The sequence below is a fragment of the Zea mays genome, chromosome 4 (genome assembly GCF_902167145.1).
Source record: "Zea mays cultivar B73 chromosome 4, Zm-B73-REFERENCE-NAM-5.0, whole genome shotgun sequence".
NCBI lineage: Eukaryota > Viridiplantae > Streptophyta > Magnoliopsida > Poales > Poaceae > Zea > Zea mays.
In genome coordinates, this window is record NC_050099.1 from 59,571,909 (window position 1) to 59,595,050 (window position 23,142).

Genomic DNA, 23,142 nt, shown 5'->3' on the forward strand with positions numbered 1-23,142 from the left:
CATCATGGCCATGATGGATCCACCATCAAGTTTTATTTTTGAAAACATCCCACCCACTTTGAAGCATCATCTTTTGTCAAAACAAAACATTTTGTTTTTCTAGAGCAAGGCTAAGCATAAGAAAAACCTTTTTTTTGTAAAACAGGGGATTAAGGAGAAGTAATCAAATCCAAGGAAGGAAATACAGCAACTGGTTTAGCACACAACTCCTATCACCTAATACATCAAGTAAGTGAGAAAGAATTTAAAATAGCAAGGAGGTGGTAAATGCACCGGGGCTTGCCTTGTGTGATAGGTGAACCAGGCTCTATTCTACAGATATCAAAGTAAAAGCAGTTTCCTACCTGAGGTTCTTCAGGTGGTGGTGTAGTCTTCGCTTCTTCAACTTCTATCTCTTCCTCGTTTTCTATATATAGCCATATATAACCATGAATGCTCATGTAATGTCACACCCGGGTTTCGGGGCACCAAGACCCGGGTGCGAACATAATCACCAGGTGTGCTGGGACCAAGTCTCACACATATGATGAATCATGGCACAGGATCGAATGTCACATCTTTATTACATAACAGGAGTTCTATACAAAATAAATAAATAAATAATTACATTATAAGGAGACAACAGTCCAGCAACCCAAAGTTGACTGGGAGACGACGACCTAGACCACTCACGAACTCATCACAACATCCTCCATGCGCCTCATCTCGTGGTACCTGTTCTTGACCTGTGAGGGGGTGTGAGACAGCAAGAGTGAGCTCACATACATTCATCGCTCAACAAGTTGTGGGGAAATAATGTGCATGAATTCGACAAAGGTGGGAGCTCACGTGAAGTGTAAGGCTTACCAAAGAGGACGGTTAGAGCTGAGCATTGCTTTTAAAGTTGGTCAAAATTTTATTAGCAATTACTAAGTATAAGTAAATACCAGCCCAATTAAGTAGTAGAACAAAAGTAACAACATCACCTGCGATGCAATGCATATGACAAATTAAGTTTAAGTTCCATAATTTAATCATGTGAGTGTCCGAGCTGCTCATGACCGTGAGCACGACTAGTATACCAGTTTTACACTCTGTCGAGGTTGCGCATCTTTACCCACAAGTCATGTTACCCATCTGCCAAGAGACGGTCAATCCCATACACCTCTACCGAGGAGGCGAGGCAGGGTAACACTACGAGGCCTTTACAAAGTTCCACTAGCTTCAGAAAACCCGCTACAGTTTATAGGAAGCTCCAATGTAGGAATCCCTCGCATGACCGCCATCGAAGCAAAATCATCCTAAGGGCCTCCCTACACTGACCACTCCCTTACTGCCCTTGCCCCTTTCGGGTAAGGTAGTCATCCACTAGCTTTCCTAATTAATCAGCCAAGGGCGTCCATAAACCCTTGTGGTAGCACTGTTTTCCCGGGTGGTTCTCCATGTTCCCATTAACATAATGATCTTATCATGAATAGTAAATAATGAACAGATAATAAAGATATAATCATGAACAATGTGTATCTCCATTCCCAAAACCACATAAAGCAATAGCATGTACTACCCAAAAATTCAGTGGTAAACAAGGTATAAAGATAATCAAATCTAGGGTAACCTATTGGGTCCCATCAAAATTAACCTATGCAGATCATTATGATTAATAAGAACATGACTGGGTAAAAAGGAAGTGATCAAGGGCACAACTTGCCTGGGACTTGAGATTCCAGGTACCAACTTGCTCTTCAACTGACTCGTAACCTCACTGCTAAACGTAGTAATATAGACAAACAGTGTATAGGCAAAATTAACATCACACCAAACTTAAGAATAAACTGTATAACAATAATCTACGCGTTGCTATGAGATCGTGGGAACGAGAACCACTAAAATCGGAGCTACGGTTACCGAGTTATAATTTTTCGAAGATCCACGTGGTTAAATATAGAATGGACTAAGTGCAACATTTTAACCTATATTTCATGACAAAAAAAGTTACGAGATGATAATAAATATTATTATGAGACTAATGCAACTAGAATGGATCAAAATGGAGTTACAGTCATTGAGTTATGAATTTCTGAAGTTATTTAGCACCTAGAATAGATTAATTCAAATGAACAATTTTGATTCAAGTTTCATGGCTAAACAGTGTTATTAGTTGATAGACAATATTAAAACAAAATTAATGTCACTAGAATGGATCAATTTTGAGTTAAAATGAGTTTGATATGAATTATACAAGTTTCTGAATTTATTTCTAAACTAAAAACCATTTTCTGAATTGTTTTATCCCTTTTATTAAATGATTGGACTGGGGCCACTATTCTGTGAAAGACCAGGGGCTATTTCGTATATTTCTCCAAGACTCATACCCACCCCGCGCGTGGATGGCGGGTTTATTTTAAAGTTAGTGAGGGGCTCTTTTGCATATCTGCTCGGCTGAAGGGGTATCCTGGGTTGTCAGTCGTCCGATCCCGATCAGACGGTCATGATTTAATGAAACCGCGATCTAATCCTAAGCGATCATCAGGAAACCAACGGCCACCGCACTTCCTGGCCGAGCCGCGCTCCAGGCCACATCTCCACCGTACGGCGCTGGATCAACGGCCCACGATCTCTCTTCCTCCCACAGACCCCAGGACGGCGGCGCCCCCATCCAACGCCGGAGCCACGCCGGCGAGGCGGTCCCAGGGAACGCCAGGGCGCCATTCCCCAATCCGAAGACTTCTACACGACGCCTGAACGATAGCGCATCGATTAGGGGCACATACCATGGATTCAAGATGGCAGGGAGATTCGGCCGCGGTGCAGAGCGGGTTGGTGGCAAGGAGGTCGCTCCGACGAGCAATTCAGGCGGTCCGGAGCCCGGCATCGCCCAGGAAAAGACACTGTCGTGTCCAACGCGACATGGCGAAGCTCCCCGGACAGGTTGCAGAGGGCGTAATGACACCGAATCAGGGTCTCCCCCGCGCGGCAGATTACACAATTCTTCCTTGCCACGGAGGACGGCGCAGGACAAGCTCGGTGTTGACGCAGTGGAATCTGAGGGCGGAATCGTGGAGGAGATGGCGACCTGTCACACCCGGGTTTTAGGGGCACCAAGACCCGGGCGCGAACATAATCACCAGGTGTGCTGGGACCAAGTCTCACACATATGATGAATCATGGCACAGGATCGAATGTCACATCTTTACTATATAACAGGAGTTCTGTACAAAATAAATAATTACATTATAAGGAGACAACGGTCCAGCAACCCAAAGTTGACTGGGAGACGACGACCTAGACCTCTCGCGAACTCGCCACAGCATCCTCCATGCGCTTCATCCTGCGGTACCTGTTCTTGACCTGTGGGGGGGTGTGAGACAGCAAGAGTGAGCTCACATACGTTCATCGCTCAACAAGTTGTGGGGAATAATGTGCATGAACTCGCTAAAGGTGGGAGCTCACGTGAAGTGTAAGGCTTACCAAAGAGGATGGTTAGAGCTGAGCATTGCTTTTAAAGTTGGTCAAAATTTTATTAGCAGTTACTAAGTATAAGTAAATACCAACCCAATTAAGTAGTAGAACAAAAGTAACCTCATCACCTGCGATGCAATGCATATGACAAATTGAATTTAGTTCCATAAATTAATCATCAGAGAGTCCTGAGCTGCTCATGACCGTGAGCTCGGCTAGTATACCAGTTTTACACTCTGCAGAGGTGGTACCCTTTACCCACAAGTCATGTTACCCATCTGCCAAGGGATCGCGACTTCCCATACACCTCTACCGAGGAGGCGAGGCAGGGTAACACTACGAGGCCTTTACAAAGTTCCACTAGCTTCAGAAAACCCGCTACAGTTTATAGGAAGCTCCAATGCAGGAATCCCTTGCAGGACCGCCATCGCAGCAAAATCCTCCCGAGGGCCTCCCTACACTGACCACTCCCCTACTGCCCTTGCCCCTTTCGGGTAAGGTAGTCCTCCACTAGCTTTCCTAATTAATCAGCCAAGGGCGTCCATAAACCCTTATGGTGGCACGTGTTTCTCAAGTTAAGCTCTATGTTCCAATTAACATTTAATGATCTTGTCATGAACATAAATAAAATAACAACATAATTGGAACATAGATATAATGAAATATTAACCCAAAACCATATAAAGCAGTAGCAGAACTACCCAAGTGATTCAGGGGTAAACAAGGTATTCAGGATAAACAAACTAGGGTGACCTATTGGGTCCCATCAAAATTAACCTATGCAGATCATTATGATTAATCAGAACATGAGTAGGTAAAAAGAAGTGATCAAGGGCACAACTTGCCTGGGACTTGAGATTCCAGGTACCAGGATGATCTTGAGATGACACGTGACCTCGCGCTAGTCGTAGCAATACAAACAAGCATGGTATAGACAAAATTAACATCACACCAAACATAAGAATAAACTGTATAATAATGATCTATGCGTTGCTACGAGGTCGCGAGATCGAGAAATATTAAGATCGAAGTTACGATTAAGGAGTTATAGATTTTTAGATGAGTTTCCAAAGGTTTCATGTGTTTAAAATAGGATTAAGAGGGAAATTAATTTTCTTACTGTTTTCATGTCACAACAGGGCCTCTAAGTGATAGAGAATAATATTACAAAATTTTAGGAATTGGAATGAAGTCATTTGGAGCTCATATGAATTTTCTATGAATTATTCAAATTCTAGCACTTATTTTCATATTAAAATCTATTTTCTAATTAATTTATTCAATTTACAATAGGCTCTGGACTGGGCGCAATAAACCAGGGAACTACAGGGGCCTCTGCGCAAGTTGTTTCAAGACTCAGAATACTATTTGTAGTACTGCGGGTTGATTCTAGAAAAGCACAGGGACTCTTAAGCAAGTTTCCAGGGCTGAAGGGGTATCGGATGCGCACAGCCGTTCAGATTACATTCAACGGCCTGGATTTTATAGCAAGCTACACGTTACGCATGCGCTCGGATCACGATCCTGTGATCCACAGAGCGCCACGTTCACACCATATCCCAATCGTTCCCCTACGGATCTACGGTCACGATCAAATCGCCCAGGGCAGTACGCAACGCACGATCTGAGTCGTCCATCACATATCAACAGTCTATGGTCTGTCTTCTTTCCCAGCTTCCCAGCCGACCCGAACTACGGCGGCGCGCGCACGCCCACGGCGGACCATGGCCAGCGGAAGCCTGATTCGCACACCAGTGTTCCAATTACCAAACTAACAGATGCTACACCATGCAGGGGAAGAGGCGAGTCGATCGGGAGTAACCTCACCTGCGCTAACACGGAGTAATCCCCTGTCCATGGTGGAGATGCGGCCCGACGGCGGAGTCACGTGACCGGCGAGCAATCCCAGCACCCCTATCATCTATACGCACCTCCGCGATGCACTGGAACGGGTCCCAGGAATCAGGCTAAGATCCCGACCGCCCATCTGACCCGATGCCCGAGGTTGGACCGTCGGCAAGGACGAGACCCACCAGCGCTTTCCCCCGATCTTTAATGGCGACAACGATGCTCGAGGGTTGATGGAGGATGGCATGGGGGGAGGTGCCGGGATTTATAGAAGAGGTGATCCCGCAGCTCGCCCCCAACAACCCGAGCTTTGCGCGCGGGATACGGAAACCCCGATGGGATTGAGGAAGCGGCGTACGGAGTCCGAGCCACGAAGCCAGGAATCCGCGCGGCGTGGGGAAAGGGATGAAGATGCCACTGACCGATGGGTCCCGCGTGGAAGTGACTAGGAGTTGTATGAGGTGGGCTGGCGGATGAAGGCACGAGCTGGGCTGCAGAGGAGCCGGCCCAGACAGTCCCCCATTTCCCCTTTTTGTTTTTTTATTTTCCTGCTTTAGATTTCCATTTTATTTTCCTGTTTTAAATTTTCAAGTTTAGTTAAGGTTCATATTTCAATTTTAGTACAAATGCACAAGCACAAAACTCCAAGCACAAGTGTAAAGTTTTTTTTACTTATTTTTTTTATATTCATTACATTATTTATTTTAAACAACTACTTCCAAGTGCCTATTTTATACCCACCGAATATATGTTGAAATAATTTCTATTGCACAAATTCATGAGTTATTTCAGATAATATCTCTAAATCTTTTATCCCGAGAGAATAACTTAATTTATATGGGTCCTTGAATCCTTTATTGTTAGCTATATTTATTTAAGAAGATGTGACTTAAAAGGTGAGATAATTTGTATAAAAAAATATCATGGTTGAATTCTTCGTTTTATTCTATCAGAAACCCATAATAATATTTTTGGGTGTTACAAATCCTACCCCCCTTAACAGAAATCTCGTCCTCGAGATTTGTAAGAGGATGTAGTAGAAATTGTTTGTAGTTTATGGGTTAGTTTCAATTGATTTTAATACCAAAACTCTTTTTTTTTCTATACCGCAAAATATTAGGTGATTAGAAAAGCATGGGTATATATGGGTATAGCCACTTTATTTTGAAGGATAAAAAAATATCTTTAAAGCATTTATAGGTTTGGGTAAGAAAGAGTAGGATAAGAAAAGACTCCATCCAAGATTGTGGCTCTTGATTCTTTTGAAGATCTGGCTTGAATCTTATCCTTCCATGCTTGATTTGATGTTGATCTTTTCTTCTTCAGTCTTGGTCTTACTGATTCGACATTAGTGTATATTATCGGAGTGGGGAGTATGGTTAAGGTAGATATAGGTGAGATAGACTACATGATGTTGGTCAAAAACTTGTTTGATGTTAGGTGGGGTAGACAGATTATGCAATCCACCATGACACTATTGGTTGGGTTACCTCTTATGCTCACGGTTGAATTGGTCTAATGCACTAATTTAGGTTTAAGTGCATAAGGGGAGAACAAGGTTCATAGGAGTAGCATCCAGTTTATTTCACTAGTGTTAACTTGTTAAGTTACTGTCCTTAGGTTAGCTCAACTTAAGGTTAGACTTCGTTAGGTTAGATTAACCTATTAGATTGGATCAGATATAGAATAATTGATATGACTATTTTAGACTAGATAAGATCTAAATAAATTCTTTGGATTAACTCACGGTTGTTACTTTAGAGTGGGATAAATATGCTAATTAGGGCATGATGAATCCATAAATATAAGGTAGAATCTTTTGAGATAAGATGGATCTATGGGTGTAGAATACGAATATTTTAAGATGAGATGAATATTGTTAGGCAAGATACTTTAATGAGGGATAATCTAGTTTGTCTAGTTATTTTTATAAGTATTTTTTTTATGTCTAGATATATATGGAGATGTAATTGTGGACAATGATCCACAACCCATCACACTCAATCAAAGATCCAAATCAGACAAATATCATAAGAACAAACATTCAAGCATACAAATACCTATAAAAATAGTTTTGTTTTTGTTCCTAAGAGTAGGTGTCCTATTCCTAAAGTCACTTTAGGCACATGATTTCAAAGTGTGAAATCCACTTTTGTCTTTAGAAGGAAAAGGTAAGAATAATCAGAGTAAAGCGGAAATAGATGAGAAAAGATTAAGAAAAGTTTAGAAAAGAATCAGAGTAGCAAAGGTAAGTAAGTATTGGTTGTCCAGTTCTATCTAGGTTTCGTCCTACAGTCAACATTCCTCTGATACCACTTCTGTCACACCCAGGTTTTAGGGGCACCAAGACCCGGGCGCGAACATAATCACCAGGTGTGCTGGGACCAAGTCTCACACATATGATGAATCATGGCACAGGATCGAATGTCACATCTTTACTATATAACAGGAGTTCTGTACAAAATAAATAATTACATTATAAGGAGACAACGGTCCAGCAACCCAAAGTTGACTGGGAGACGACGACCTAGACCTCTCGCGAACTCGCAACAGCATCCTCCATGCGCTTCATCCTGCGGTACCTGTTCTTGACCTGTGGGGGGTGTGAGACAGCAAGAGTGAGCTCACATACGTTCATCGCTCAACAAGTTGTGGGGAATAATGTGCATGAACTCGCTAAAGGTGGGAGCTCACGTGAAGTGTAAGGCTTACCAAAGAGGATGGTTAGAGCTGAGCATTGCTTTTAAAGTTGGTCAAAATTTTATTAGCAGTTACTAAGTATAAGTAAATACCAACCCAATTAAGTAGTAGAACAAAAGTAACCTCATCACCTGCGATGCAATGCATATGACAAATTGAATTTAGTTCCATAAATTAATCATCAGAGAGTCCTGAGCTGCTCATGACCGTGAGCTCGGCTAGTATACCAGTTTTACACTCTGCAGAGGTGGTACCCTTTACCCACAAGTCATGTTACCCATCTGCCAAGGGATCGCGACTTCCCATACACCTCTACCGAGGAGGCGAGGCAGGGTAACACTATGAGGCCTTTACAAAGTTCCACTAGCTTCAGAAAACCCGCTACAGTTTATAGGAAGCTCCAATGCAGGAATCCCTTGCAGGACCGCCATCGCAGCAAAATCCCCCCGAGGGCCTCCCTACACTGACCACTCCCCTACTGCCCTTGCCCCTTTCGGGTAAGGTAGTCCTCCACTAGCTTTCCTAATTAATCAGCCAAGGGCGTCCATAAACCCTTATGGTGGCACGTGTTTCTCAAGTTAAGCTCTATGTTCCAATTAACATTTAATGATCTTGTCATGAACATAAATAAAATAACAACATAATTGGAACATAGATATAATGAAATATTAACCCAAAACCATATAAAGCAGTAGCAGAACTACCCAAGTGATTCAGGGGTAAACAAGGTATTCAGGATAAACAAACTAGGGTGACCTATTGGGTCCCATCAAAATTAACCTATGCAGATCATTATGATTAATCAGAACATGAGTAGGTAAAAAGAAGTGATCAAGGGCACAACTTGCCTGGGACTTGAGATTCCAGGTACCAGGATGATCTTGAGATGACACGTGACCTCGCGCTAGTCGTAGCAATACAAACAAGCATGGTATAGACAAAATTAACATCACACCAAACATAAGAATAAACTGTATAATAATGATCTATGCGTTGCTACGAGGTCGCGAGATCGAGAAATATTAAGATCGAAGTTACGATTAAGGAGTTATAGATTTTTAGATGAGTTTCCAAAGGTTTCATGTGTTTAAAATAGGATTAAGAGGGAAATTAATTTTCTTACTGTTTTCATGTCACAACAGGGCCTCTAAGTGATAGAGAATAATATTACAAAATTTTAGGAATTGGAATGAAGTCATTTGGAGCTCATATGAATTTTCTATGAATTATTCAAATTCTAGCACTTATTTTCATATTAAAATCTATTTTCTAATTAATTTATTCAATTTACAATAGGCTCTGGACTGGGCGCAATAAACCAGGGAACTACAGGGGCCTCTGCGCAAGTTGTTTCAAGACTCAGAATACTATTTGTAGTACTGTGGGTTGATTCTAGAAAAGCACAGGGACTCTTAAGCAAGTTTCCAGGGCCGAAGGGGTATCGGATGCGCACAGCCGTTCAGATTACATTCAACGGCCTGGATTTTATAGCAAGCTACACATTACACATGCGCTCGGATCACGATCCTGTGATCCACAGAGCGCCACGTTCACACCATATCCCAATCGTTCCCCTACGGATCTACGGTCACGATCAAATCGCCCAGGGCAGTACGCAACGCACGATCTGAGCCGTCCATCACGTATCAACGGTCTATGGTCTGTCTTCTTTCCCAGCTTCCCAGCCGACCCGAACTACGGCGGCGCGCGCACGCCCACGGCGGACCATGGCCAGCGGAAGCCTGATTCGCACACCAGTGTTCCAATTACCAAACTAACAGACGCTACACCATGCAGGGGAAGAGGCGAGTCGATCGGGAGTAACCTCACCTGCGCTAACACGGAGTAATCCCCTGTCCATGGTGGAGATGCGGCCCGACGGCGGAGTCACGTGACCGGCGAGCAATCCCAGCACCCCTATCATCTATACGCACCTCCGCGATGCACTGGAACGGGTCCCAGGAATCAGGCTAAGATCCCGACCGCCCATCTGACCCGATGCCCGAGGTTGGACCGTCGGCAAGGACGAGACCCACCAGCGCTTTCCCCCGATCTTTAATGGCGACAACGATGCTCGAGGGTTGATGGAGGATGGCATGGGGAGAGGTGCCGGGATTTATAGAAGAGGTGATCCTGCAGCTCGCCCCCAACAACCCGAGCTTTGCGCGCGGGATACGGAAACCCCGATGGGATTGAGGAAGCGGCGTACGGAGTCCGAGCCACGAAGCCAGGAATCCGCGCGGCGTGGGGAAAGGGATGAAGATGCCACTGACCGATGGGTCCCGCGTGGAAGTGACTAGGAGTTGTATGAGGTGGGCTGGCGGATGAAGGCACGAGCTGGGCTGCAGAGGAGCCGGCCCAGACAGTCCCCCATTTCCCCTTTTTGTTTTTTTATTTTCCTGCTTTAGATTTCCATTTTATTTTCCTGTTTTAAATTTTCAAGTTTAGTTAAGGTTCATATTTCAATTTTAGTACAAATGCACAAGCACAAAACTCCAAGCACAAGTGTAAAGTTTTTTTTACTTATTTTTTTTATATTCATTACATTATTTATTTTAAACAACTACTTCCAAGTGCCTATTTTATACCCACCGAATATATGTTGAAATAATTTCTATTGCACAAATTCATGAGTTATTTCAGATAATATCTCTAAATCTTTTATCCCGAGAGAATAACTTAATTTATATGGGTCCTTGAATCCTTTATTGTTAGCTATATTTATTTAAGAAGATGTGACTTAAAAGGTGAGATAATTTGTATAAAAAAATATCATGGTTGAATTCTTCGTTTTATTCTATCAGAAACCCATAATAATATTTTTGGGTGTTACAAATCCTACCCCCCTTAACAGAAATCTCGTCCTCGAGATTTGTAAGAGGATGTAGTAGAAATTGTTTGTAGTTTATGGGTTAGTTTCAATTGATTTTAATACCAAAACTCTTTTTTTTCTATACCGCAAAATATTAGGTGATTAGAAAAGCATGGGTATATATGGGTATAGCCACTTTATTTTGAAGGATAAAAAAATATCTTTAAAGCATTTATAGGTTTGGGTAAGAAAGAGTAGGATAAGAAAAGACTCCATCCAAGATTGTGGCTCTTGATTCTTTTGAAGATCTGGCTTGAATCTTATCCTTCCATGCTTGATTTGATGTTGATCTTTTCTTCTTCAGTCTTGGTCTTACTGATTCGACATTAGTGTATATTATCGGAGTGGGGAGTATGGTTAAGGTAGATATAGGTGAGATAGACTACATGATGTTGGTCAAAAACTTGTTTGATGTTAGGTGGGGTAGACAGATTATGCAATCCACCATGACACTATTGGTTGGGTTACCTCTTATGCTCACGGTTGAATTGGTCTAATGCACTAATTTAGGTTTAAGTGCATAAGGGGAGAACAAGGTTCATAGGAGTAGCATCCAGTTTATTTCACTAGTGTTAACTTGTTAAGTTACTGTCCTTAGGTTAGCTCAACTTAAGGTTAGACTTCGTTAGGTTAGATTAACCTATTAGATTGGATCAGATATAGAATAATTGATATGACTATTTTAGACTAGATAAGATCTAAATAAATTCTTTGGATTAACTCACGGTTGTTACTTTAGAGTGGGATAAATATGCTAATTAGGGCATGATGAATCCATAAATATAAGGTAGAATCTTTTGAGATAAGATGGATCTATGGGTGTAGAATACGAATATTTTAAGATGAGATGAATATTGTTAGGCAAGATACTTTAATGAGGGATAATCTAGTTTGTCTAGTTATTTTTATAAGTATTTTTTTTATGTCTAGATATATATGGAGATGTAATTGTGGACAATGATCCACAACCCATCACACTCAATCAAAGATCCAAATCAGACAAATATCATAAGAACAAACATTCAAGCATACAAATACCTATAAAAATAGTTTTGTTTTTGTTCCTAAGAGTAGGTGTCCTATTCCTAAAGTCACTTTAGGCACAGGATTTCAAAGTGTGAAATCCACTTTTGTCTTTAGAAGGAAAAGGTAAGAATAATCAGAGTAAAGCGGAAATAGATGAGAAAAGATTAAGAAAAGTTTAGAAAAGAATCAGAGTAGCAAAGGTAAGTAAGTATTGGTTGTCCAGTTCTATCTAGGTTTCGTCCTACAGTCAACATTCCTCTGATACCACTTCTGTCACACCCAGGTTTTAGGGGCACCAAGACCCGGGCGCGAACATAATCACCAGGTGTGCTGGGACCAAGTCTCACACATATGATGAATCATGGCACAGGATCGAATGTCACATCTTTACTATATAACAGGAGTTCTGTACAAAATAAATAATTACATTATAAGGAGACAACGGTCCAGCAACCCAAAGTTGACTGGGAGACGACGACCTAGACCTCTCGCGAACTCGCCACAGCATCCTCCATGCGCTTCATCCTGCGGTACCTGTTCTTGACCTGTGGGGGGGTGTGAGACAGCAAGAGTGAGCTCACATACGTTCATCGCTCAACAAGTTGTGGGGAATAATGTGCATGAACTCGCTAAAGGTGGGAGCTCACGTGAAGTGTAAGGCTTACCAAAGAGGATGGTTAGAGCTGAGCATTGCTTTTAAAGTTGGTCAAAATTTTATTAGCAGTTACTAAGTATAAGTAAATACCAACCCAATTAAGTAGTAGAACAAAAGTAACCTCATCACCTGCGATGCAATGCATATGACAAATTGAATTTAGTTCCATAAATTAATCATCAGAGAGTCCTGAGCTGCTCATGACCGTGAGCTCGGCTAGTATACTAGTTTTACACTCTGCAGAGGTGGTACCCTTTACCCACAAGTCATGTTACCCATCTGCCAAGGGATCGCGACTTCCCATACACCTCTACCGAGGAGGCGAGGCAGGGTAACACTACGAGGCCTTTACAAAGTTCCACTAGCTTCAGAAAACCCGCTACAGTTTATAGGAAGCTCCAATGCAGGAATCCCTTGCAGGACCGCCATCGCAGCAAAATCCTCCCGAGGGCCTCCCTACACTGACCACTCCCCTACTGCCCTTGCCCCTTTCGGGTAAGGTAGTCCTCCACTAGCTTTCCTAATTAATCAGCCAAGGGCGTCCATAAACCCTTATGGTGGCACGTGTTTCTCAAGTTAAGCTCTATGTTCCAATTAACATTTAATGATCTTGTCATGAACATAAATAAAATAACAACATAATTGGAACATAGATATAATGAAATATTAACCCAAAACCATATAAAGCAGTAGCAGAACTACCCAAGTGATTCAGGGGTAAACAAGGTATTCAGGATAAACAAACTAGGGTGACCTATTGGGTCCCATCAAAATTAACCTATGCAGATCATTATGATTAATCAGAACATGAGTAGGTAAAAAGAAGTGATCAAGGGCACAACTTGCCTGGGACTTGAGATTCCAGGTACCAGGATGATCTTGAGATGACACGTGACCTCGCGCTAGTCGTAGCAATACAAACAAGCATGGTATAGACAAAATTAACATCACACCAAACATAAGAATAAACTGTATAATAATGATCTATGCGTTGCTACGAGGTCGCGAGATCGAGAAATATTAAGATCGAAGTTACGATTAAGGAGTTATAGATTTTTAGATGAGTTTCCAAAGGTTTCATGTGTTTAAAATAGGATTAAGAGGGAAATTAATTTTCTTACTGTTTTCATGTCACAACAGGGCCTCTAAGTGATAGAGAATAATATTACAAAATTTTAGGAATTGGAATGAAGTCATTTGGAGCTCATATGAATTTTCTATGAATTATTCAAATTCTAGCACTTATTTTCATATTAAAATCTATTTTCTAATTATTTTATTCAATTTACAATAGGCTCTGGACTGGGCGCAATAAACCAGGGAACTACAGGGGCCTCTGCGCAAGTTGTTTCAAGACTCAGAATACTATTTGTAGTACTGCGGGTTGATTCTAGAAAAGCACAGGGACTCTTAAGCAAGTTTCCAGGGCCGAAGGGGTATCGGATGCACACAGCCGTTCAGATTACATTCAACGGCCTGGATTTTATAGCAAGCTACACATTACACATGCGCTCGGATCACGATCCTGTGATCCACAGAGCGCCACGTTCACACCATATCCCAATCGTTCCCCTACGGATCTACGGTCACGATCAAATCGCCCAGGGCAGTACGCAACGCACGATCTGAGCCGTCCATCACGTATCAACGGTCTATGGTCTGTCTTCTTTCCCAGCTTCCCAGCCGACCCGAACTACGGCGGCGCGCGCACGCCCACGGCGGACCATGGCCAGCGGAAGCCTGATTCGCACACCAGTGTTCCAATTACCAAACTAACAGACGCTACACCATGCAGGGGAAGAGGCGAGTCGATCGGGAGTAACCTCACCTGCGCTAACACGGAGTAATCCCCTGTCCATGGTGGAGATGCGGCCCGACGGCGGAGTCACGTGACCGGCGAGCAATCCCAGCACCCCTATCATCTATACGCACCTCCGCGATGCACTGGAACGGGTCCCAGGAATCAGGCTAAGATCCCGACCGCCCATCTGACCCGATGCCCGAGGTTGGACCGTCGGCAAGGACGAGACCCACCAGCGCTTTCCTCCGATCTTTAATGGCGACAACGATGCTCGAGGGTTGATGGAGGATGGCATGGGGGGAGGTGCCGGGATTTATAGAAGAGGTGATCCTGCAGCTCGCCCCCAACAACCCGAGCTTTGCGCGTGGGATACGGAAACCCCGATGGGATTGAGGAAGCGGCGTACGGAGTCCGAGCCACGGAGCCAGGAATCCGCGCGGCGTGGGGAAAGGGATGAAGATGCCACTGACCGATGGGTCCCGCGTGGAAGTGACTAGGAGTTGTATGAGGTGGGCTGGCGGATGAAGGCACGAGCTGGGCTGCAGAGGAGCCGGCCCAGACAGTCCCCCATTTCCCCTTTTTGTTTTTTTATTTTCTTGCTTTAGATTTCCATTTTATTTTCCTGTTTTAAATTTTCAAGTTTAGTTAAGGTTCATATTTCAATTTTAGTACAAATGCACAAGCACAAAACTCCAAGCACAAGTGTAAAGTTTTTTTTACTTATTTTTTTTATATTCATTACATTATTTATTTTAAACAACTACTTCCAAGTGCCTATTTTATACCCACCGAATATATGTTGAAATAATTTCTATTGCACAAATTCATGAGTTATTTCAGATAATATCTCTAAATCTTTTATCCCGAGAGAATAACTTAATTTATATGGGTCCTTGAATCCTTTATTGTTAGCTATATTTATTTAAGAAGATGTGACTTAAAAGGTGAGATAATTTGTATAAAAAAATATCATGGTTGAATTCTTCGTTTTATTCTATCAGAAACCCATAATAATATTTTTGGGTGTTACACGACCCGGCGATGTGTTCTCGGCTTCCCACACCAACGGCACGACGGCGTTGGCCGTAAGTATGGGTGGCGGCGCTCTTCCTTCCATCGCCATCGCTGATGATTGCAGATCGGTGGAGAAGACTCTCTATCTCCCTCTCGCGCCCCCTCCTCTTTCTCGGTGACGAAGTTGTTTAGCAGAAGGCGGCCCCCTATTGGAGGTTTATACCACCGAGGAGGGTCCCATCCAGCCATGCCGCGGAAATCGGGCGAGTCCGCCCACGGCTGCGCTGAAATCGCGAGTTGGGTGACGGTTCTGAGCTACCGGGTCCACGAGACAGTGAGTTACACGCGGGAGAGCACACACACATGGGAGACTGCAGGTGGGCCCCAGTCGTCAGTGATTCAGGCTCAGGTACGCGTGGGTGAAGCTGGGCCGGCGAGTGGGATAAGGGAGTTGGGCCGAAAAGGAGAGAAGCGGCCCAACTAGGGTTAGAATGCTTTCTCTATTTCTTTTCTAATTTTCTCTCTTTTCCTTTTAATTTCTAAAATTCAATTTGAATTCAATTTTAATTGTGAACTCTTGCTCATTTTAAATGTACAACTTGAAGCCAATAATATGGAAGGTCTAACTATTTTTATATTCATTTTCTTTATCTTTGCTTGGTACTCTTCCTTTCTTTTTTCTTCTTCTTTTTCTATTGTTTTTATTCTCAGATTTAGAGTTCAAATTCGAAGTCAAATTTGATTGTGAGTTTCACATTTAATCTTCCTTCTATAGTATTTTCCTTCTCTTTCTCTTTTCCCTTATATAAAATTTGGGCTTTACAAATCCTACCCCCTTAACAGAAATATCGTCCTCAAGATTTGTAAGAAAAGGGAATACTGAAGGATTGGTTTGTAGTTCAACTTTTAGTCTTATAATTGTACCAAAAGTCCATAGTCTCATTTTTTTAGTCAACATGGGTTAATTAGGAGAGCATAGGTATTCAACCACTTATTATGTAGGATCTAAGAGATGGATAAGTTAGGGCAAGAATAGCCTAGGGTAAGAAAGTTTTCGGTGAGAAAGAACTCCTTGTTGGGTGGTAATGCATCAGAAGATCGAGTTTGACTTCTCTTCTTTCTTGACGAGGCTGATCTTTTCCTTTTCCAGTCTTGGTCTCATTGAGTCGGGGTTAGGGTATATCATCATAGTTGGGGCATATGGTTGAAATAGTTATGGGTGAGATGGACTACATGATGTAGGTCAAAGTTTGTTTGATGTTAGGTGGGGATAGACAGATTATGCAATTCTTAATGACTCTATTGGTTGGATCAGATCTCATGCATGTGGCTGAGTTGGTTTAAGGCACTAGTTTAGTTTCAAGTGCATGGGGGTATGGCCTTATCTTGTGTACCAGCATTAAGTAACTCACACTAGATTAGATCATATTAGATTAGATAGGATCTAGATTAGATTGGAATAACTAGATAAGATCTATTTATTTAGGCTAGATCAAGGTTGATAATGTAGAATGGGATAGGTATGCCTATTAGAACAAGATAAATCCATAAGGATAAGGTAGAAGTTGAATCCTTTGAGGTCAGTTAGATCTATTGGGATGACATAAGGTCTTTTCAAGATGAGTATATTTTAAGATAAGATGGATCTATGAGTGTAGGATAGAATCTTTTAAGATGAGATGGATATTGTTAGGCTAGATACTTTAATGAGGGATAATCTAGTTTGTCTAGTTAGTTTTATAAGCATTATGTATATGCAGATGTAATTGTGGACATTACTCATTACACTCAATCAAAGATCCAAATCAGACAAGTATCATAAGAACAAACATTCAAGTTCATAGATATTTATAAAAATAGTTTTGTTTTTATTCCTAAGATTAGGTCTCCTATTCCTAAAGTCACTTTAGGCACTGGATTTCAAAGTGTGAAATCCACATTTGTCTTTAGAAGAAAAAGGTAAGAATAATCAGAGTAAAGCGGAAATAGATGAGAAAAGATTAAGATAAGTTTAGAAAAGAATCAGAGTAAGGTAAGTAGGTAATGGTTTTGTCCATTTCTATCTAGGTTTCGTCCTACAGTCAACATTCCTCTGATACCACTTCTGTCACACCCGGGTTTCGGGGCACCAAGACCCGGGTGCGAACATAATCACCAGGTGTGCTGGGACCAAGTCTCACACATATGATGAATCATGGCACAGGATTGAATGTCACATCTTTATTACATAACGGGAGTTCTATACAAAATAAATAAATAAATAATTACATTATAAGGAGACAACGGTCCAAGCAACCCAAAGTTGACTAGGAGATGACGACCTAGACCACTCACGAACTCATCACAGCATCCTCCATGCGCCTCATCTCGTGGTACCTGTTCTTGACCTGTGGGGGGTGTGAGATAGCAAGAGTGAGCTCACATACATTCATCGCTCAACAAGTTGTGGGGAAATAATGTGCATGAACTCGACAAAGGTGGGAGCTCACGTGAAGTGTAAGGCTTACCAAAGAGGATGGTTAGAGCTGAGCATTGTTTTTAAAGTTGGTCAAAATTTTATTAGCAATTACTAAGTATAAGTAAATACCAGCCCAATTAAGTAGTAGAACAAAAGTAATAACATCACCTGCAATGCAATGCATATGACAAATTGAGTTTAAGTTCCATAATTTAATCATGTGAGTGTCCGAGCTGCTCATGACCGTGAGCACGGCTAGTATACCAGTTTTACACTCTGCAGAGGTTGCGCATCTTTACCCACAAGTCATGTTACCCATCTGCCAAGAGACGGCCAATCACATACACCTCTACCGAGGAGGCGAGGCAGGGTAACACTACGAGGCCTTTACAAAGTTCCAGTAGCTTCAGAAAACCCGCTACAGTTTATAGGAAGCTCCAATGCAGGAATCCCTCACATGACCGCCATCGCAGCAAAATCATCCCAAGGGCCTCCCTACACTGACCACTCCCTTACTGCCCTTGCCCCTTTTGGGTAAGGTAGTCATCCACTAGCTTTCCTAATTAATCAGCCAAGGGCGTCCATAAACCCTTGTGGTAGCACTGTTTTCCCGGGTGGTTCTCCATGTTCCCATTAACATAATGATCTTATCATGAACAGTAAATAATGAACAGATAATAAAGATATAATCATGAACAATGTGTATCTCCATTCCCAAAACCACATAAAGCAATAGCATGTACTACCCAAAAATTCAGTGGTAAACAAGGTATAAAGATAGTCAAATCTAGGGTAACCTACTGGGTCCCATCAAAATTAACCTATGCAGATCATTATGATTAATAAGAACATGACTGGGTAAAAAGGAAGTGATCAAGGGCACAACTTGCCTGGGACTTGAGATTCCAGGTACCAACTTGCTCTTCAACTAACTCGTAACCTCACGGCTAAACATAGCAATACAGACAAACAGTGTATAGGCAAAATTAACATCACACCAAACATAAGAATAAACTATATAACAATAATCTACGCGTTGCTACGAGATCATGGGAACGAGAACCACTAAAATTGGAGCTACGATTACCGAGTTATAATTTTTCAAAGATCCACGTGGTTAAATATAGAATGGACTAAGTGCAACATTTTAACCTATATTTCATGACAAAACAAAGTTACCAGATGATAATAAATATTATTATGAGACTAATGCAACTAGAATGGATCAAAACGGAGTTACAGTCATTGAGTTACAAATTTCTGAAGTTATTTAGCACCTAGAATAGATTAATTCAAATGAACAATTTTGATTCAAGTTTCATGGCTAAACAATGTTATTAGTTGATAGACAATATTAAAACAAAATTAATGTCACTGGAATGGATCAATTTTGAGTTAAAATGAGTTTGATATGAATTATACAAGTTTCTGAATTTATTTCTAAACTAAAAACCATTTTCTGAATTGTTTTATCCCTTTTATTCAATGATTGGACCGGGGCCACTATTCTGTGAAAGACCAGGGGCTATTTCGTATATTTCTCCAAGACTCATACCCATCCCGCGCGTGGATGGCAGGTTTATTTTAAAGTTAGCGAGGGGCTCTTTTGCATATCTGCTCGGTTGAAGGGGTATCCTGGGTTGTCAGTCGTCCGATCCCGATCAGACGGTCATGATTTAATGAAACCGTGATCTAATCCTATGCGATCATCAGGAAACCAACGGCCACCGCACTTCCTGGCCGAGCCGCGCTCCAGGCCACATCTCCACCGTACGGCGCTGGATCAACGGCCCACGATCTCTCTTCCTCCCACAGACCCCAGGACGGCGGCGCCCCCATCCAACGCTGGAGCCACGCCGGCGAGGCGGTCCCAGGGAACGCCAGGGCGCCATTCCCCAATTCGAAGACTTCTACACGACGCCTGAACGATAGCGCATCGATTAGGGGCACATACCATGGATTCAAGATGGCAGGGAGATTCGGTCACGGTGCAGAGCGGGTTGGTGGCAAGGAGGTCGCTCCGACGAGCAATTCAGGCGGTCCGGAGCATGACATCGCCCAGGAAAAGACGCTGTCGTGTCCAACGCGACATGGCGAAGCTCCCCGGACAGGTTGCAGAGGGCGTAATGACACCGAATCGGGGTCTCCCCCGCGCGGCGGATTCCGCAATTCTTCCTTGCCACGGAGGACGGCGCAGGACAAGCTCGGTGTTGACGCAGTGGAATCTGAGGGCGGAATCGTGGAGGAGATGGCGACCCGGCGATGTGTTCTCGGCTTCCCACACCAACGGCACGACGGCGCTGGCCATAAGTATGGGTGGCAGCGCTCTTCCTTCCATCGCCGTTGCTGATGATTGCAGATCAGCGGAGAAGACTCTCTCTCTCCCTCTCCCCCCCCCCCCTCTTTCTCAGTGACGAAGTGGTTGAGCAGAAGGCGGCCCCCTATTGGAGGTTTATACCACCGAGGAGGGTCCCATCCGGCCATGCCGCGGAAATCGGGCGAGTCCGCCCACGGCTGCGCTGAAATCGCGAGTTGGGTGACGGTTCTGAGCTACCGGGACCACCAGACAGTGATTTACACGCGGGAGAGCACACGCACATGGGAGACTGCAGGTGGGCCCCAGTCGTCAGTGGTTCAGGCTCAGGTACGCGCGGGTGAAGCTGGGCCGGCGAGTGGGATAAGGGAGTTGGGCCGAAAAGGAGAGAAGCGACCCAGCTAGGGTTAGAATGCTTTCTCTATTTCTTTTCTAATTTTCTCTCTTTTCCTTTTAATTTCTAAAATTCAAGTTGAATTCAATTTTAATTGTGAACTCTTGCTCATTTTAAATGTACAACTTGAAGCAAATAATTGGAAGGTCTAACTATTTTCATATTCATTTTCTTTATCTTTGCTTGGTACTCTTCCTTTCTTTTTTCTTCTTCTTTTTCTATTGTTTTTATTCTCAGATTTAGAGTTCAAATTCGAAGTCAAATTTGATTGTGAGTTTCACATTTAATCTAAATGAACAAATTCAAATACTATTATAAAAAGAATATATTCATTTATATATTTATTTTCCTTATATATTATTTTCCTTCTCTTTCTCTTTTCCCTTATATAAAATTTGGGCTTTACATGTAATGCTCATGAAAATGCAAGGATAATAAAAGTATATTATCTAATGTCTTGAGTATAACTTTCCTTCACGAGTCTCCGGGAAATTAGGGTTTTTGGAGTCTATAGTGAGTTCATAGGGTAGGGGACTAGGGTTTTGGGTTCTAAGTACCAAACATGGTCCAAATCATACCAAATTTTACCCAAGGCTTCTAAATAATATTAAAAGCTTATCTAAAAAGTTTGGTGATTTTTGGAATTATTAATTAGTTTCTAAAATTCCAGAAGTATGGGTTTTGGCTATTTTAAATATCCCATAATTCCCTATTGGAACTAAAAATCATGAAACTATTTTTATTAAATACTATAGAAAATTAGGGGCCTAGAAAAATTGGTCTGGTATTTTTAGCTTTTTTCTGTAATTTTCTAGAAATTATTCAGTCCTGGGAGAAAAAGAAAAGAAGAAAGACTCTATAGTATTGGGCTCATTTCAATCCGAGACGGCCCAGCAAAGACAGAATTCGCCCAGGCGCGCCCGCGGAGGACAGTTTGCACAGAGACCCTTGGCATTTTAAACAACTAGTAAAGGGGTCACAACACTATTTATATGTTTCACTGACGTTTACAGGAAACACCTTCTACTTCTATTTCTTCGTAGTGCCAAGTCCACGACATCGCACGGCGGGGAACCGAGCTCCGGCGAGCTTATACCGTCCGGATCACTCGATGACCGGTGCTCTACTTCGGCTGAGACCTAATTCAAGGCCTAACAAGAGTTTCCCCTCAATTAATCTCACTAGCAGAGCTCTATCTCGCTCTGTCCACGGTGACAGCGGGCACAATGGACAACACGACGTGTTCCCGACGATCTAAGGGGTCCTAGCCTAATTGGCGGGGTCGGGAAGCATCAGGGACACACAAGGACACTAAAACGAAAGAGCAGAGGGCATGAGCGGACCTGAGATGAGCTAGCCACGGTGAGGCTTCTTTCACGGTGGCAGAAAACAGATTTGGGGAAATCTGAAATTGGCGAGCTCTAGTGAGCAATTGGAGGCACGGCTTGGTGGCTTGGTGCTTGACTACCTTACGGACCCGAAGGCACGCTCAATTTATAGGCTCCGGAGGCGGTGGCGCGTGAATTTGGGTTGGCGCGGTGGCGGTCGGAGAAGAAAGAGGTCACTGGCGCACGAGATTAGTGGCTTTCACCGTGGCGGCTCTCCGGCGATCACCGGGCATGCATGACGTGATTCACTGCGACGTGGTACTGCGCTTTAGCACATGGCGCACAGCGGTAAGCGGCCAACGGCGGCGAGGTCTATCCCGACTGAGCAAGTGGGTACGGTGAACTCAGCCGTAGCTCGAGTCGATCCGGGCGCCAAGACCTTTACTCTCCTCAGTTATCCACTTGTGCTGTGCACGAATCGTAGCGGCCGACGTGAATCGCAGCCCGGAGGTCTCCGGCGACGAGCTTCTCTGCGATGGCGTTCTAATCCAAACACTGTACCATGGGAACCCAATTCAGAGCGCCTGATAGACCAATTCGCATGGCCAAGATCTCAAATCTTTGCATGACAACTTGTTAATCTGCCGGTAATGAATTTGTTGCCCGATGATCCAGCTACAATCCTGCTATAGCAACCATAGTCAAACACTCACTAGATCATGGTCGAATCGCAGTTCAAAGATTGCCCAAACTCACTGTTAGCCTGAATTCAGACCTAGGGCAGTCTGACATCCCGACTTTGGGCTCATTTTACTCCAAATTTTGCATGTGACCAAGGCCTAATCCCTATAGCAAAGTTGTTCTCCTTTCATAGCTCTACAAATTTGATGTGCTGACCTAGGGCAAAATCCTTATAGTTTTGAAGGTACAGGGCTTCAAAGTTGATCCCATTCACTGAAATTCAGACTTAGTCTTATAAAAGGAATTGAATGGCTTTTTGCAAATAAGCCCAATTCACACCTTTTGGCTTGTAAATCTTCAAACATGTGAACCATTTGACATGAGGTACCTTAACTTCATGGTTTTTGCACTTAGGTCCATAGTGTGCACATTTTTACAGATAACCCCCTAGGGTTTCAGTCCAGGGTTTTCCAGGGGTCTATTTAGGGTTTTTGGTACTTCTAGGGTTTGGATGCCACTTAAATCCATTAATGGTGAGATTTTATGATCATTACTAATAAGTTTTGAAGTTTTCTCTTATTTAGGCTTTGCTTACTCTTCTGAACCCAGTTTA